The 19,744-nt window shown below is 40.9% G+C and overlaps 1 pseudogene across 1 annotated transcript; it reads left to right on the plus strand.

Annotated features, from left to right (window-relative positions):
• The first annotated feature begins 3,455 nt into the window (after window positions 1–3,455).
• LOC311615417 (neurofilament light polypeptide-like) lies at window positions 3,456–5,261 on the plus strand (annotated as a pseudogene). The gene is made up of 2 exons: window positions 3,456–3,462; window positions 4,120–5,261. The product of its transcript is annotated as a neurofilament light polypeptide-like (transcript).
• Window positions 5,262–19,744: the final 14,483 nt, after the last annotated feature.

A 19,744-nucleotide genomic window follows, 5' to 3' on the forward strand; every position in this document is an offset into this window, starting at 1 on the left:
GTCCCAAGCTTCTGGCTGAGTAGCACTCCTCCTGTGGGAGTGCACTGACCACCAGGGGGCAGCTCCTGCATTGAGTGTCTGCTCTCTGGTGGTCAGTGTGCATCATAGAGACTGGTCATTCAGCCAATTGGTTGATTTGCATATTAGCCTTTTATTATATAGGATTATATTATAACCCAATATATCCTCATCTACTTGTCCCTGCAAACTTGAGGGGATAGGAGGAGGCAGGTAGCCAGTTTTACCAAAATTATCCATTCTTCTCCTCTGCCTAGGCAGCAGCTGTCTCCCTTCCTTCCTTCATCATTCTTTCTAGTGTACTTTCCATTATACAGAGAGACTCTCACTCCATTTTCCATCCTACACCCAATATAAAAAATTCTTTGTGTTCAAATTGTTCTGAAATTCAATATTTTAAGATGCATGTTTAAAACATTCCATACTTCCATTAGATAATAAATAAAAACTTGCTGGACAGTAGCACTGATTTTCAAATTTAAAAACCAATAGAGAGTCCCTTCAAATATTACTCTCTTCCTTATTTATAAGAGATTTGGTGTCTCTTTGATGTGTTAAAACGCTGGCCTGCTGGGGTTCTTAGTCAAAACAAAACAAAAAACAAAAAATGTAAAGCTGAACACTTGACTCCATTGTACTAAGCCATCAACCAAAATGATTGCATTTCTGGCACGTACTGGTAGAATGGAAAAACATCATTGGAATAAAATATTGCCATAGAGGTGCCTGTTTTTACAAGCAAATGTGTTGGCAAGACCTATTTAGTAGCAGACAGTTTTTATGAAAGGCAGCATTGTGGGCCATCAACTCTTGTTCCATTTAAACTATCCAAGGTTGGGAAGGGGAAAGATGGAGGAAGGATAAGTTGGATTCTGTAGTTATGATGGAAAGTTAAAGTGCCTAAGATAAATTGTGAGGCCTGAGAAATTTTTGAAAATATTGGTGCATAAAAGTTGAGAAGGCTATTATTTAAAATATAGAAGCAGGGAGCGTAGGAAGTGGAAATTTAGAATTCATCTTTAGTTCAAGCTATTCCTTTAGGGAGAAAGGTTGAGGCGAACCCTTGAATGGGCTCTTCATTTCCATACATGCAAAACAGGTCATGATTCTTTATTCTTGAAGGAAACTATTAAGCAACATGAAGACATTTTTAGACTGATGAACTGACTTCTGTTTGTAATATAAATCATTGCAAAAATCATTGGGTGTAGTTGAACTGAAGTTCACCTTGTATTTCTGCAGATTCTTTTTTAACCCTTGGGGGGACTGTCCTTTGCCTTATAATTACTGTTTCTTCACCTGTCTGAGTAATAACACACAAGAGATGGGGAATTGAGCTTAAAAGTACGCACAGGAATAGCCTCCACCTTAAGCAGAAGAGATAGAAAATAAAAAGGGACTGAATTAAATGCTAGCTTCCTAATTTTGTAATTGAGGGATAGATTATTTGGACAACACTCCTACTGAAAACAACTGGAATAACTGGATAAAAGATAAAAATCACCATCTTTTAAAAATATATTTATTGATTTTTTTACAGATAGGAAGGGAGAGGGATAGAGAGTTAGAAACATCAATCAGAGAGAAACATCAATCAGCTGCCTCCTACACACCCCCTACTGGGGATGTGCCTGCAACCAAGGTACATGCCCTTGACCAGAATTGAACCCAGGACCCCTCAGTCCGTAGGCTGATGCTCTAATCCACTGAGCCAAACTGGTCAGGGCCAAAAAAAGTCGCCATCTTAAAAGCATAAAACACCTGACAGGACAGTATGGAATTACTAAGCCAAAATTAAACAGAAAATATTCATCAGAGAGATGAAGAAGAACAAAAACAAGTTTTCTACTGAGGGTTTTTTAAAATCCTCAAAATGTTGAATTTCCTCTTTGAAACGTCACAGGACAAGTAGCAGCAAGATAGAAGTCAAAGTCTGGAGCTCTCACAAACAGGAGACCCTCCTCTGTTAGGAATCCCAAAGTGCTACCCCCTCAGGGAAATGGTGAACCAGAATTGGAATAGTTCTTACACAGGGGATTGCAGCCCACGTCTGATTACATGGGTCATTCAAAGAGCCTCAAGGCTTGAACTAGACTTAAGGCAGCACCATATTGTTGGTGCCCCCAAAAGCCTGACATAAACAAATACATATCATTTTTTAAGGAAAATACCTTTACCCTTGATCTCAAATTATTCTTATAATAAAAACTTAAATACAATGATCAAAACACTAAAATATGTTCAAACATACAAGGACTTCAAGAACAAGAACCAGTAGAAATAACCAACAAAATCAATACTGCATTTTTAAAGAGAAATTATCAACAAAATACACACAAATGCAAAAAAAAAAAACATGACACCAAATAAACTGTAAAAAGTATGTTTGTTTACAGTAGAAGAGCTGAAACAATTAGGCAGAACATCACCTTTTTTTTTTACCTCAGCTGGAATTATTCAGAAAATAAAGACAGAAGACACAAAAACCAAGACAGGATCAGAGATGAAAAGCAGATTTCAACTTATTTTTCTAAAAGCACTTTTTAAAATAAGAAAGATAAAAATCACTGGAACTTACACAAGAAGAAATAGAAAATATGAAAGGAACTATAACAAGTAAAGACTGAATCGGTAATCATACATCTTCTAATAAAGGAAAGTCCAGGACCAGATGTCTGTACTGGTAAATTCTACCAAAGTTTTACAAAATCATTAACACCAATCCTTCTCAAACTCTTCCAAAAAAATGGAAGTGGAGGGAACACTTCCTCACTCACTCTTGAGGTACATCAAAACCAGGACAAGACATTATAAGAAACGAAAACTACAGACCAAATGAATACAGATACAAAAATCCTGAAGAAAATACTAGCAAACCAGATTCTTCAGCATACTACCGTGTTTCCCCGAAAATAAGACATCCTCCGAAAATAAGACCTAGCACGTGGAACAATAAGACATCCCCTGAAAATAAGATCTAGTGCATCTTTGGGAGCAAAAATTAATATAAGACACTGTCTTATTTTCAGGAAAACAGGGTACTGGTAAAAGGGTTATAGCCACAATGAGATACCACTTCATATCCACTAGGATGGCTATAAAAAAAATAAAAAATAAAAAAACACTGAAAGTAACAAGTATTAGCGAGGATGCAGAGAAATAGAAACGTTCATACATTGCTAATGATAATACAAAATGGTGCAGCTGCTGTGGAAAAGTTTGGCAGTTCTGTGAGTTAAACATCAAGATACCATATGACTCAGCAATTCACCTCCTAGATATATACCCCAGAGAATTAAAAACATATATTCACACAAACATTTGTGACAAGCCTTCATAGTAGCATCTACACTAATAAAAGAGAAAGATGCTAATTGAGCATACCTCAGCTACACCCACAACCAATCAGGAGTGATATGCAAATAAACCCAACTAAGATGGCAGGTAACTTTGCATATGCAGGTGAGGCAGACAGTGCCTGACATAGCCCACAAGTTCCAGGTCGCCATGGACCTGGCAGGCCTGGCAGACAGCGTCTGACCTCGCCCACAGAGTCCAGGCAACCATCAGGACCGGGCAGTTCCAGCAGACAGCACCTGACGCTGCCCACGGGGTCCAGGCAGCGATTGGGAGTGGGCAGTTATAGCAGGCAGCACCTGATGTCACCCGTGGGCTCCAGGGAGTGATTGGGATTGGGCAGGTGGCATGGAGAGTGTCTGATGCTGCCTACAGAGTCCAGGTGTCGATCAGGACTGGGCCAGTTCCAGCAGACAGCGCCTGATGCTGCCCGCAGGGTCCAGATGGCGATCAGACTGGGCAGGCTCGGTGGGCAGCGCCTGACACTGCCTTCAGGGCTCAGGGGGTGATTGAGACTGGGCAGGCGGCATGGACAGTGCCTGATGTCGCCTGCTGGGTCTGTAGGCGGGGGTAGCCAAGGTCCCGGAGATAACTGTCTGCCCCTGGGCATCCTGAGGACTCTGGTGGAGCAGGCCTGGGTTGAACATTTTAATGAAAATAGGATGCCTGTGCCCCACCTCACCACACCCTGTCCCCTGGAGAAGAGAGGGCAGTAGGCAGATAGCAGGCACCAAGGCTCCGAAGTGACTGGGAACAACCTGCAGGCAAGCTACCAGGAAGAGGTCCTGAACCGTGAGGATGCAGAGGGATGGCTGGTGGAGGAGAGCAAAGGTGCAGATGAGCGACTCTTGCCTGCGCTGAGCTGGAAATGTGCATTGACAGCCTGATGAACTAAGCTGCCTTTCTGAAGAAGGTGCACGAAGAGGAGATCACTGAGCTGCAGGCACCAGTATGTTCAGATCTCCATGGAGATGGACATGTTCTCCAAGTCCGACCTCTCTGCCATGCTCAAGGACATCTGCACCCAGTAGGAGAAGCTGGCTGCCAAGAACATGCAGAATGCAGAAGAATGGTACTAGAGCCGCTTCACCGTGCTGACCAAGAGCACTGCCAATAACACCTACGCGGTGCAAGCCAGCAACTGCTCAAGGCTATGACCCTGGAGATGGAAGTAAGCAGGGGCATGAACATAGCACTGGGAAAGCAGCTGCAAGAGCTGGAGGATAAGCAGAAGTCCGACGCTAGTGCTACGCATGACACAATCAACAAATTAGAAAATGAGTTGAGAACCACAAAGAGTGAAATGGCAGGATATTTAAAAGAATACCAGGACCTCCTCAATGTGACTTTGGACATTGACATTGCAGCTTACAGGAAATTCTTGGAAGGTGAGGAAACCCAGCTCAGTTTCACCAGCGTGGGAAGCATAGCCAGTGGCTACACCCAATTCCCAGGTCTTTGGTGATCTGCCTACGGTGGTTTACAGACTAGCTCCTTCTTGTTGTCTTCACACTCCTTCCCTTCTTAATACACCAGCCACGTTCAGGAGGAGCAGATCAAGGTGGAGGAGATCACTGAGGCTGCAAAAGCCGAGGAAGCTAAGGATGAACCCCCTTCTGAAGGAGAAGCTGAAGAGAAGGAGAAGGAGAAGGAAGTGGATGAGGAAGAGAAGTGAGAAGAAGAGGAAGAAGATGCCAAGAAAGAATTTGAGGATGCAAAGGAGGACGAAGGAGGTGAAGGTGAAGGAGAAGATGCCCAAGAAGCTGAAGATGAGAAGAAAGATGAAGGTGCTGGGGAGGAGCAAGCAACCAAGAAGAAAGATTGAGCCCTCCTTTCCTTAATTATTTCAGGAATAATCCTCCCAAAACCAGGTCAACCCCATCACTAACCAAGCAGTTGAGTCCCGATACTATATGAATAAAGAAGTTAATATATATAACATTCTGAGGTGACTCAGGTTGGACATTAAATGATGTGTTATGACTTTTCTCCTTATGCAGAGTATCTGTTTGCTTGCAGAGTGGCTTCCTGGCTTGCTGCCAGCCTGTGCATGGTCCACGCTTATGAGTTCAGGATCTATGACAATGTGATTAATTCAGATGTTTATAATAAAAACACATGAACACATGAATTCACTGATGTTAATGTTAAACTTCATGGAAAAAATAGTCATTTGAGTATTTGGTTGTTAGAAATTAAAGTCCTCAAATCATGCACAATAAACAGTAAATAAAGTTATACTGAATGACAAAAAAAATACATTAGGGGCCAGGAAACGTTCAAAGAACTAGAGAACCATTCCTAGATCAGGAAGGAAAGTCACAGGGTGTATATTATTGCTATCAATACAATATTTGCTATTACTTACAACATATACAATGTAATGTATTAGATGCCTTCCTATTGCATGAAGTATGTATTCTCATAGAGTAATACTGGTAGATATGTTATAGTTATGGCAGTATGTCATATCCTATATATATTAATAAAAGGGCAATATGCTAATTAGACCATGAGACCTCCCAGAAATCCTTCTGGACAAAGCCATAGTGGAGGAGCCAAGGCAAAAACAGTTAGGGGTGATTAGGCCAGGAGGGGAGGGCAGTTGGGGGTGATCAGGCTGGAGGGGGGGGTGCAGTTGGGGGCAAGGAGGCCAGCAGGCAGAGTGGTTATGGGAGATCAAGCAGGCAGGCAGGTGAGTGGTTAGGAGCCAGTAGTCTCACATTGTGGGGGGTTGTCCGACTGCCTCGGTTTAGGCTCGATCCCACAGGGATCCCAGATTGGAGAGGATACAGGCCAGGCTGAAGGACACCCACTCTCCCGCCCCATGCATGAATTTTGTACACCAGGCCACTAGTTATTTATAATAGCCCAAAAGTAGAACTAACCCAAATGATCATTGACTAATGCTGAATAAACACACTGTGGTATCCTATCTAATAAAAGAGAAACATGCAAATTGACCGTACCTTTGCTATACCCACAAGCCATTCCCACCAGCCAATCAAGGAGAGTATGTAAATTAACCCAACTAAGATGATGGTCAATTGGCATATCTAGGTACAGCAAAGACTGAAGACAGTGTAGAAAGAAGATTAGCACTGCAGAAGGGAGGGAAGCTTCTTTGGAGAAGCAAGCAAGCAGGGCGGGGGAGAAGGGAGGGAAGCAGGTGGGACAGGGAGAAGGGAGAAAAACAGGTAGGGTGGGGAGAAGGGTGAGAAGCAGGCTGGGCAGCGACCACAACAGGAAGCCCTATTGTAGGAATCTTCCTGGAAAGGGCCTCTAGTCTCTATAATAAAGAGCTAATATGCATATGGTTGTCACTCCCTCATGCCATAATGGCTCAGACACTCAACACTGGAGAGAGAGGAATGGGGACCAGCAGGCTGCAGCCTGGGAGAGGGACAAGCTGCTTGTCCCATGGACCCGGGTGCCAGCAGCTGCACCTGCACCTGCAGCCCAGCCCAGGAGAGGGACAAGCTGCATGCCTCGTGGTCCTAGGAGTCAGTGCCTATGTCTGCAGCCCAGGAGAGGGAAAAGCTGCCTGCCCCACAGTCCCAGGCACCAGTGATTGAGGCTACGGCCTGGGAGAGGGGCAAGCTGCCCGCCCTGTGGTCAGGGGCACCTGCAACTGCAGCCTGGGTGAAGCTGCCCACCCACAGACCCCTGCAGCTGTGACCAGCCTGGATGAAGCCAGCCCAGGTCCTGGGTGCCTGCAGCTGGCCAGGGGAGGGAAGCCCAGGTCCCAGGTGCCTGAGACCATCCAGAGGAGGGAATCCTGGGTCCTGGGTGCAGGACAAAGCAGAGGCGATTAGGGGCGATCAGGCCAGCAGGGGAGCAATTAAGGGTGATCATGCTGGTAGAGGAGCAATGAAGGCCACTCAGGCAGGCAGGCGAGTGGTTAGGAGCCAATGGTCCTAGATTGCAAGAAGCAGTCGGACATCCCCCGAAGGGTCCCGGATTGAAGAGGGTATGGACTAGGCTGAGGAACTCCCCTCCCGTGCATGAATTTCATGCACCGGGCCTCTAGTATTCATATAATGAAATATTATTCAACCAAATAAAGGTATGAAGTATTGATACATGCCACAACATGGATGAACCTTGAAAACATTATGCTGAGTGAAAGAAACCAGACACAAAATGTCATATATGATTCCATTTATATGAAATGTCTGGAATAGACAAATACAGGGTGTCCCAAAAATGCATACACGACTTTGAATAATTATTAATTTCAATGAGTTAAATCTGAAAAGAAAGAAACATCAATTGAGCTATTGGCTATTAAAGTGCATACATTTTTGGGGGAACACCCTGTGTATATATAGACATGGAAACTAAATTTGTGTTTGCCAATGGCTTAGAGGAGGGGAATGAGAAATGACTGGGTAATGGGTATAAGGTTTCTTTCTGGGGTGATGAAAATATTCTGGAATTAGACCATAGTGATGGTTGCACAGTATTGTGGATATACTACAAACTACTGAAATGTGCACTTTAAAATGGTTAAAGTGATGAATTTTATCTCCATTTTAAAAAAATAACTGGGGCTATTGACTCTGATTATGCTAGACTTAACTACTGATCTAAATATAGAGTCTGTCACTTATTATTTCTCAATATGCATTTATTGAATGAATGCTCAAATGAGTAAATGAATAAATAGAAATGCTCAGATGAGATTGTAACCTCATCAGGGCAGAGATTTTTTTTCTCTATTCTGTTTTGTTCACTGCAGATTCCCCAGTACCTATAACAGTGCCTAACAATATACAATAAATATTTCCTAAAAGGAATAGATAAATGAGTTTGCTGCTTTCTTATGGAGCTACTAGAAGCCTGGTGCACAAAATCCGTGTGTGTGTGTGTGTGTGTGTGTGTGTGTGTGTGTGTGTGTTGGGGGGGGGGGGTGTTGTCCTTCAGCCCAGCCTGCATCCTCTCCAATCTAGGACCCCTCAAAGGATGTCCGATTGCCCGTTTAGGCCCGATCCTACCAGGATGGGGCCTAAATGGGCAGTCGGACATCCCTCTCACAATCCAGGACTACTGGCTCCCAACTGCTCACCTGCCTGCCTTCCTGATTGCCCCGAACTGCTTCTGCCTGCCAGCCTGATCACCCCCTAACCACTCCCATGCCAGCCTGATTGATGTCTAACTGCTCTCCTGCCAGCCCTTTTGCCCCCAACTTCCCTCCTCTGCCAGCCTGGTCACCCCTAACTGCTCCCCCCTGCAGTGTTGATCGCCTTCAATTGCCCTCCCTTGCAGGCCTGGTCCCTCCCAACTGCCCTTCCCTCCTGGCCATCTTGTGTCCACATAGGGGCAGGATCTCTGACCACATGGGGGGAGCCATCTTGTGTGTTGGAGTGATGGTCAATCTGCATATTACTCTTTTATTAGATAGGATAGAGGCCTGGTTCATGGGTGGGGGCCAGCAGGTTTGCCCTGAAGGGTGTCCCAGATCAGGGTAGGGGTTCCCTTGGGGCGTGGGGCAGCCTGAGCGAGGGGCCTGTGGTGGTTTGCAGGCCAACCATGCCCCCAGCAACCCAAGCAGAGGCCCTGGTATCTGGGATTTATTTACCTTCTACAACTGAAACTTTGTAGCCTGGAGCAGAGCCAAGACTCCTGCTCGCTCAGTGGTGGCAGCCATTTCTGTTTGGATTTGTTTACCTTCTATAATTGAAACTTTGTAGCCTTGAGAGGAGGCTTAAGCTGGCAAGGGCAGATGGAAAGCTCGGCTTCCTCCATTGCTGGGGAAATGCCTCCTTCCTGCTCTCTGTGGCTGTAGCCATCTTGGTTGGTTTTATTTGCATGCTTGCTCTGATGGGATGGTGGGTGTGGCTGGTGGGTGTGGCTTGTGGAGTGGAGTGATAGTTAATTTGCATATTACTCTTTTATTAGGTAAGATAAGTCTTGGTGGGATCACAATACTTCCAGGGTCTGATCCTCACTTTTGGATGTCTAGAAACTTGGTTCATTCACTGCACCAAGACTCAGTGTCTATAGAACCCCCTTTCTCCTTACCCCTCCCACACACACACTAATCAAATTAGCAGGAAGCTCTCTTTTGTAGCAGGGTATATAGTGAGGGGAAGAATTAGATCAAATTATTATTTTCCTAAATTAAAAAACAAACCCTGTCATCTTCTTCCCTAGAGAGGAGATACAGAAAACTTGCTATAAGGAATGAGGCAGGAATCAAGCTTTATTTTTTCCCCAAAAGGCAAACCAACTGTTCCAACATTATTTCCTGAAAAGTCCATCCATTCTACTATTTGGTTTAAAATGCTACTTTTACCATAAAATTAATTTCCAAAGAGACTTAAGTTTGTTCCTGGATTCTCTATTTTTTATCTAATTTATTATTTTTAAATGGAGTTCTATTTTTCCAGTTACCATTTTATTTCTGCTAACTACTCTCATTATCACTTTTCTGATATCATGGTATCTCTAAGACAAAGCCAGAAAACAACTTGGTAATCATGAAAAGGAATTACATGGTTCAGGGATCTTTCACCAGGCTCTATTTACCATCTCTGCCCAAGAAGAGAGAACACCTCTTATGATCAGAGGTATACAAAGCCCTTTGTGCCTGGCCAGTGTAGTTTAGTGATTGAGAGGTTGCAGTTCAATTCCCAGTCAGGGCACATATCCGGGTTGTGGGATCAATCCCGTGTGGGGCATGCAGGAGGCAGCCGATCATGATTCTCTCTCGTAATTGATTGTTTCTCCCTCCCTCCCTCCCTCTCTCTCTTCCTCTCTCTCTGAAATCAATAAAAACACTTCTTTTTAAAAAGAAGTTATGATTTCACTCTTGTCCCTTCCCAACATCATCTCTGGCCACTTTGCATTCTCTCCTCCCTTCACTATTTCCTTGGGAATTCCCCAAACCTCTTGTCATTTCACATCTTCTTTCCATGTACATGCTGTTCCTTCTGCCAAAAGCCCTTCTCTTCCTTGTTCACCTGGAAAATTCCTATTCAATCCTTTTAAACCCAGCCACACTTATAAATTGTCTATCATTCCTCCCATCCCATGATGCTTTTCACTTTAAAAAAAGTGAACTCTTCTGAGTCAGAGATTATCTTATTCATATTTGTATTTCCGATGCCTAAGAATAGGTATTCAGCAAATGTTTGTTGCATGAAAAAGTTATCAGATCATGCTAATATTTTAATTGTTAAATGTGTTCTTATACTGCCCTGGGTGGTTTGCATCAGTAATTTTTCAGGAAAATGTTTACTCCAACTAATCTATCATTCCTTCCCTCCCTATTCCATTGGCCTTGTGTACGTCACTAAACTGGGCAGAGGTGAGGATGGGGACAAAAGAGAAAGAGGGAGCAAAAGGGAGAAGAAAATCAGTAGAGTCCTTAAAGCAGCAAAACCATATTATACAATAGCAATGGAGGGTAAGATTCTATTTCCATATAAATTTTCCTGAAGTCATTACTTGTATAAAACAAGACATACCATAAAAGCAGCAGGTTATTAATACTCTGACAGTACAGTATTGAAATTATAATAATGGAATTAAGTCATATATGGTGCTGCTTTAATTGGACAAATATTTAGAAAAATAATCAAACTGTGTTCTTATACTGATAAGTACTCTATGGTATAATTTTGAAATTGGAGACAGTTTCTCTCATAAAATAATTTGAGTCCAAAGGGACCTTTATTTGCATGAACTATGTTTCTAAAAAATAAAAAAAATTGTACTAGCAAATGCAAGCTTTCAAGAGTCTCAAAATTCTACTAAAAACTTGACTGACATAAAGAGGTACTTATGTATTCAACTCCCTTTTCTCCAGGGACTAGTCATTTTTATCTATTTTACATATACAGTTCTTAGAGTCAATTGTATTATAAATGACACAGGTTGGCTTGAACTGTGTCAAATTTTCTCAATTCTCAGTGCAATTTTTAAATCTCAATATTTCACTTTAAAATTTTTCCTCTTGACTTATTAACATACTTTCCACCATCCTCAACTACTATCTAATTTTATAGAAACATAAGAAAGTGAGGTTATTACCAGATGATAAAGACATAGTTGATTTGTGTTAAAACCAGCAATAAAAATTCCATAATTTATTTTGTTTCTCTTAAATATGCATCATAGAAATGGAATATATATGGATTTTCTTAGAACCTTGCATATTTACCTTGCATACATTTTTCTGGTGGTATTTTTCCAGAACGATGGAGAAAAAAAGGGAGGTTTATCTGGATCAATTGCTTTGAACAAAGTCAACTTAGGAAATCTAGCCACTGAGTTATTTCCACCCTCTGACGATTTATTTGGAACAGCTGAGGAAAGATGAGCAGTAGCTTTGTATATTTCACTTTGGCAGAGCTGTTCAGTCCTCACCACTGGTCTTATCAGCCGACATCAATCAGCAGGTGGCTAAGATGCCATGGAAGAGAAGTGAAGCAATGTGATGTGGTAGTGGTAAACCTCTCTACGACATGATGTGCATAGTCTACTTAGTACTTCCTATCTTGGTCTTTTAAAATGTGCTATATTGCTACTGTCCCAGAATAAATAGAACCATAATTTCTATTTTACCAGCTTTCTCCCACTCAACATCTTGTGTTTTTAAGATTCTTTGTTACCCTAACCCAGTGGTTGACAAACTGTGGCTCACGAGCCACATGCAGCTCTTTGGCCCCTTGAGTGTTCCAACGCCACTACAAAATACACTCGCCCAGGCCAAAAACCGACCTCTGTGCATGGGCCACAAAGTTTCAATCACACTCTATGTGCACGCCCGCACATGGTATTTTGTGGAAGAGCCACACTCAAGGGGCCACAGAGCCTCATGTGGCTCACGAGCCGCGGTTTGCCGACCACTGCCCTAACTGGTTTGGCTCAGTGGATAGAGCATTGGCCTGCTGACTGAAAGGTCCCAGGTTTGATTCCGGTCAAGGGTATGTACCTTGGTTGTGGGCACATACCCAGTAGGGGGTGTGCAGGAGGCAGCTGATAGATGTTTCTCTCTATCCCTCTCCCTTCTCTGTAAAAAAAATCAATGATATATATATATATCAATATATATATATATATATATATATATATATATATATATATATATATATATTTTTTTTTTTTTTTTTTTTTTTTTTTTTTAAGATTCTTTGTCTTTAACCTTTGGCATTTTAATTATGATGTGTCTTGGTGTGGGCCTCTTTGGGGTCATCTTGTTTGGGACTCTGTGCTTCCTGGACTTGTGTGTCCTTTTCCTTCACTGGGTTAAGGAAGTTTTCCATCATTACTTCTTCTAATAGGTGCTCAATCCCTTGTCTCTCTCTTCTTCTGGTACCCCTATAATGGGGATGTTGTTATGCTGCATGTTGTCTCAAAGGTTCCTTAAATTATCCTCATTTTAAAAAATTCTTTTTCCTTTCTTCCACCAACACCTGCTCTGATTGGGTGTTTTCTATTATTCGCTCTTCAAAATCACTCCAAAATACTGCTTTGAACAAAGTCAACTTAGGAAATCTAGCCACTGAGTTATTTCCACCCTCTGTAGTAGTGGTAAGCCTCTCTACAACACGGTGTGCATTCTTCATTTTAGATATATTCTTCATTTCTGACTGGTTCCTTTTTATAGTTTCTGTCCTTTTTTATGCTGTTAAAGTTCTTACTAAATTCCTTGAGCATCCTTATAACAATTTTTAAAATCTTATTATCTGGTAGATAGCTTGACTCCATTTCATTTGGTTCTTTTTCTCCTGTTCTTTCATTTGGGGTATGTTTCTTGTCTCCCCATTTTGGCTGTCTCTTTGTGTCTGTTTTTATGTATTAGGTAGATCTGCTATGTCTCCCAGTGTTAGTACAGTGGCCTGTGTAGTAGGTGTCCTGTGGGACCCAGTGTCACAATCTCCCTGATCACCTGAGCTGGGTGCTCAAGAAATGTCCCTTGTGTGGGTAATGTGAGCCCTCCTAATGCAGAAGAGTGAGTCTTCATTGCTGTTGGCCCATCTGTGCATTGGGTCCACCCTCAGGTGGCCTGACTGTGAGGATTAACCCGGACTACAGTTTATGAGCTGATCACACAAATCAGAATTCTCCTCAGCAAGGATTAGTGCCTCCCAAGATCTCCCATTGGAATGTGGTGCTCTGATGTTGACTGAAGCCCTCCATTGGGTGTGTTGGTTCTGAGGTCTCCTGGGAGGAAATCTGGTGCAGGTGAATGTCAGATGCTGCCTGTGAGTGGCCTGGGTAACCTGTTTGGAACTCCAACATGATCTCCAATTTGTGGCTGCCTCTGTAGGGCCTGGTTGTGTGTGGGAAGGGCCAAGCTGCACACCAAAGCCAGCTTACACCAACACCAAGCCTAGGAGGGCATGCCAGCAAAAGGCTCCAGGCACCCTAAGATCTGCCTTCACCTGCTTCCACTTGCCTGTATCTTTCACTCAATTTTGCTGTGAACCTAAAACTGCTCTTAAAAATAAAGTCTAATTTTAAACTATTCAGAAAGCATTTTCTTTAAGCTGTGCACAAAACTGACAATGCTAAGAAATCAGTGTTTCTGCATTGTAAGGTCACAATTTTTAAATGTCAAAACCTCAGTTTTTTTATACATATTTTTATTGATTTCAGAGAGGATAGAAGGAGAGATAAATAGAAACATCAATGATGAGAGAGAATTATTGATTGGCTGCCTCCTGCACAATTCCCATTAGGGATTGAGCCCACAATCCAGGCATGCGCACTGACTGAATCAAACCATGACCTCCTGGTTCATAGGTTGATGTTCAACCACTGAGCCATACCAGCCAGTCTGAAAACCTCATTTGTAACAAAAGTCTTAATAATTTTTCAATAAAATTTTGGATTTACTTTTTTATCCCAGAAAAAAAAAATTCCGTATGGTACAGTTAGTTTGACCTTGGCTTCAGGTGATATTGATTTTAACACTTGGTCATTTAGCATTTTGCTAATATGTGTATTCAGTGCACCTCTAATCACTAATTAAACAATGTCATCAGAATCACAAGGAGTATTTCATTTCACCTGCTATAAATTTTCTGACTCATTCACCAGGCATGTGTTCTAGTTTATTCTCAATTTTAGGTGTACCTTTATAACAATATCACTTTGAAATAAGAAGATGGATGCTTTATCCATTCCCACATGCACAAGGTATTGTCACAATCTAGGAATGACAATAATAAAGATGGGTTTCAAACCAACCCTTTGAAAATCAAAGTCATCATTTTTCATAGACATTCCCTTACATTTATCATGGTCAGCACTAACAATCCCATTCAGTAAGTCAATTCATTTGGTTACCCAGGCATACTTTTCACAACTAGTTTCTCTTTGGTGGCTGATCCAGAAGTTACATTGTTCATATTGAAATCTTTCCTGATATTCTTTTTCATGACCAAGATTTGGTTATGCACTTTAGATTTTTTCTAGCCTAAAATTATAATTGCTCTCTAGTGTAGAGTTTTGGGGTCTGTTTCATCCATGTGCTAAAGCAAATCACAACTTACTTCTCAAGTGTTTATTGGCCCTGACAGGGAATATTCCCTTGGCCTGCCTCCATGCTAAAGGGCAATGGCTTTCTATTCCAGGACAGGTTCTTGTTTGGCTCATTTTTCAGTTCAGTTGACTTTTAAAACACATGGCTCTGTACTTTGGCAAACACAGAATAGTTGTGCTGTAAGTACTGTCAAATAGCATACCTTCATACTCACAGTTGCTCAACTTATCAAAATCTCAGCTGAACCTAGCTGGTGTTACTCAGTGGTTGAGCATCAACCTATGACTCAGGAGGTTGCAGTTCGATTCCCAGTCTGCCTGAAGGCTATGAAGTCCATTCATTTCTCTAGTCTAAAATTTATCCCTGGTATCTTTAAGTGCAAGAAAAATCCCTAGAAAATTGCTTTGGCCCCCACATAACTGCCTTTCAAAAACTAAGATATAATTCACATACCAGCCCTAGCCGGTTTGATTCAGTGAATAAAGCATCAGCTTATAGACTGAAGGGTCTCAGGTTCAATTCTAGTCAAGGGCACATACCTTGGTTGCAGGCTCCTCGCTAGTCCAGGCCCTGGTTGGGGCTCTTGTAGGACACAACCAATCAATGAGTTTCTCTCACATTGATATTTCTCTCTATCTTTCCTTCTCTCTAAATATCAGTGAAAAAATATCCTTGGGTGAGGAAAATAATAATTCACATACCATAAAATTTTCCTATATAAAATGTACAATATATTTTCCATCCATCCATCTTTCATTTTGTGTTCAAATTTTTTGCCCATTTTTACTGGGTATTTATTTATATCATTGAGCTGTCAGAGTTTTTTCTATATCCTGATAACAATCCATTTTCAGATATATGTTTTTTGAATATGCTTTCCCAGTCTATGGCTTGCCTATATATTTTTTATTGGTGTCATTTCATTAGCAGACATTTTAAAATTTGATGGTGTATTTTATTGATTTTTTCTTTGATAGATGTCATTTATCTATGTCCTAAGAAAACTTTGCCTATTGCCAAATCAAAGATATCCCCATTTTCTTCTAGAAGCTTTAGTTCTATAATCCATTGCAAATTGATTTTGTGCATGGTGTGAGAGGAGTTGGGGTTAGCTTTTTTTCAAATGGCTATGCAGAATTAGGATACAGAAACCAATAGCCTTCACATATCCAATAATCAATTACAGAAGATAATAGTAGAAGAAAACCCCATTCAAATTACAATAATGAAGATTAAATACTGAGAAACAAATGGAAATGTATCATCTGTTCTTGAAGAGAACATCAAAAAAATATCAGTTCTCAAGTTAATTTTCAAATTTAACACAATCCCAATAAAATACTAAAAAGTTTTTTTATGTAGCTAGACAAGTTAAAAACATCCACATGGAAAAATAAATATGCAACAGTAAGTAGGAAAACACTGAAAAGAGATATTAAAGCACACAATAAAGCCTTTATAAATAAAAGTGTGGTACTGCCCCCAGGAATAGACAGACAAGTCAATGAAACAGAACAAGAAGTCCAGAAATATAAGCCGAGTAAATAGAGAGATTTAGTGTGTCATAAGTGACATCTTAAATCACTGGAGCAAAGATGAACTTTTAATAAACAATGCAGGATAACCATTTGGAAAAAGATAAAAGTAGATTTATACCTCACACAATTCACAAGAATAAATTTCAATGGATCAGAGATCTGAATAAATAAATTTAAACTCTAAGTCCTAGAAAAAAAATTGGTGAATTCCTATATATCCTGGAAGTAGGTAAAGGTTTTCTATGACTCAAAATCCAAATGCAATAAGAAATGGATTCATTTGACCACATAAAAGTTATATATATATATATATATATATATATATATATATATATATATATACATATATATATATATATATATTCAAAGTTAAAGACAAATGACAAACTTAGAGAAAACATTTGCAGACATCAACCGAAGAACTTGTATGCATGTGTGTATAACCCATGGACACACAGTGGTGAAAGCCTGGGGCATGGGATAGGGGTGGGCTAGAAGGCTCAATGGGGGTTAGGGGGAAGGGGACATATGTAATACTTTCAACAATAAAGATTTTAAAATGCAAAAAAGAAAATATTTGCAACACATATCATAGGTAAAGGGTAAATAACTATAATATCTAAAGAGCTATTTAAAATTGAAGGGGAAACATCAAAAAACCTAATAAAAATTAGCAAGACATACACAATTCACCCCCCAATATATATATAAATGTCCCTTAATAAAAAATTTTCAACTTCACTTATAATAGAAATGCAAATTGAAATCATACTGAATCCATTTCTCAGCTAGCAGATTGGAAAAAGTTTAAATAAGATGGCCGTCTGTTGGTGAGGCTGCAAAGAAACAGGCACTCATACATCAGTACCACATTCTGGTGGGAATGCAAATTTGTACAATCCTTAGGCGGGGGGGGGGGGGGGGGCAGGGGGGGATCTGGCAATTTTTAACAAAAATAAAGTGCCTATCATTTCTAATTCCAGGAATTTACTCTGCATATATAGCTTCAATGGCACAAAAAATACATATTTGCGTGGTTATTCATTGTACCATTTCTTGTGAATTCAAAACAATGAAAACAATCTGAACAGCTACACATGCAAGAGTGGTTAAGCTATAGTATACTCACACAATGAAGTATTATGTAACTGCAAGAAAGAGTGAGAATCTTTGAATGATATGAGCAATTTAGGAAATATTAAGTTTAAAAAGCATGCAAGAGTAATAAAAAGGGAAAATAAGAAATAACTATGTATCTGCTTATTTTGCAAAAGGCAGCACAGGAAACATAAACCAGAAACTAAAAAGACTGGTTACCTATAGGGAGTGGAAACAGGATGGAAAGCGTATGGATACTTATGGAAAGAAATAATTGTGCGTAATAATGGGACTTCTCTGAATAGATATTTCTGTATAGTTTGGGCTTTTGGAATCGTTATGTTTCACATATTCAAAAATAAATAAAATCAGTAAGTATTGAGGAGGACTTCAAAAACGCAATATAAACAAACAAAAGCAAATGAACCTGTGTATCTAATGAATGACATAACCACATTATGGTGGCAGTGACAGTGGAGGAGGTACACATAATGTACATATGGACATAGACATATGCATAGATATGTGTATACATCCATCTATTTCTCATCTCTGTCCTTTAAGACCTCTAGAAACAATCACAACTCAGTACCAATGAACACATGTACATCCCATATCCTAGTTTCTATACTAATAAAAGGGTAATATGCTAATTAGACTGGGAGATCTTCCAGACATCCTTCTGGACAAAGCCATGGTGGCGGGGCAGAGGCAGTTAGGGGCGATCAGGCCAGGAGGGAAGGGCAGTTGGGGGTGATCAGGCCAGCAGGGAGTGTCAGTTGGGACTGAGCAGGCCAGTTGGGCGGGGGAAGTAGGGGGCGATCAGGTCAGCAGGAGGGCAGTTGGGGACGAGCAGGTTGGCAGGAGGCAGTTGGGGGTGATCAGGCCAGCAGGCAGAGTGGTTAGGGGTGATCAGGCAGGCAGGCAGGCGAGCAGTTAGGAGCCAAAAGTCCCAGATTGAGAGAGGGATATCAGACTGCCAGTTTAGGTCCACAGGGATCAGGCATAAACCAGCATTCAGACATCCCCCAAGGGGCACCAGATTGGAGAGAGTGCAGGCTGGGCTGAGAAACACCCCCACCCCCTCCATGCATGAATTTCGGGCCACTAGTTCTCCAATAAAAGGAACTGGGACTTCTTGGAGAAATGGCTGATTCCAAGGCTGGGCAGGGAAAGAAGAAAATGAGCCTGGAATACCATGTGGTACCAAAAAGTAATGAAATGATGAAGGAATGATGGAAACATGTCAAAAGACACCGGAGCCAGCTTGAAAGGACTCCCACTGGCCAAACCTGGGACAGAATGATTACCAAAATGAATAATGATATTAATAAATTTTAACCACAGATTAAAACAAATATTTCTGAGTCCATACTGATATAAATAGTAACAATTCAGGCAAGAATGTTGATGAGTTACAGGGTACTTCAATGGACTCAAAGTATCAACCCACAAAATACTTATTATAGATTAAAAAAAATATAACTTCACAGTGGAGAAACCTAGCATCACCTCAACCAAGTAATCAAAGTTAAAATGACCAGTAACTAGACAAGTCAACATCATGTACCTCCTGATATGATGGAGTGAGGACACATTACCTCTGTAGTATTCCTGAATCAACCTAATCATGAGGATATATCAGTCAATCCCAAATTGAGGGACATTCCATGGAGGCTTGTTTAATAAAATGACTGGCCTATACTCTTCAAATAATGTTCATGTCACAAAAGACAAAGACTAGGGGTGTTTCTGGATTAAAAGAGACTAAAGAGATATGATAATTAAGTGTAATAGGTAATCATTAATTAGTTCCTGGACCAGATTTTTTTTTTCTTTTTAAAAAAATATATTTTATTGATTTTTTACAGAGAGGAAGAGAGAGGGATAGAGAGTTAGAAACATCGATGAGAGAGAAACATCGATCAACTGCCTCTTGCACACCCCCTACTGGGGATGTGCCCGCAACCAAGGTACATGCCCTTGACCGGAATCGAACCCGGGACCTTTTAGTCCGCAGACCGACGCTCTATCCACTGAGCCAAACCGGTTTCGGCAAGATATTTTTTTTCTTGATAGAAAGAACATTAGTTGAACAGTAGGAAATTTTTGAAGGTCTGTAAGTTAAATAATAGGGCATGTCAATGTGAATTTCCTGATCTTGTTAATTGAGCTGTGGTTTTGTAAGTGAATCTTATATTTGAGGAAACACATTACTGAGAGCTAAAGGGGCATC

The sequence above is a fragment of the Pipistrellus hanaki genome (assembly GCF_964339955.1).
Source record: "Pipistrellus hanaki genome assembly, chromosome: X".
Taxonomy (NCBI): domain Eukaryota; kingdom Metazoa; phylum Chordata; class Mammalia; order Chiroptera; family Vespertilionidae; genus Pipistrellus; species Pipistrellus hanaki.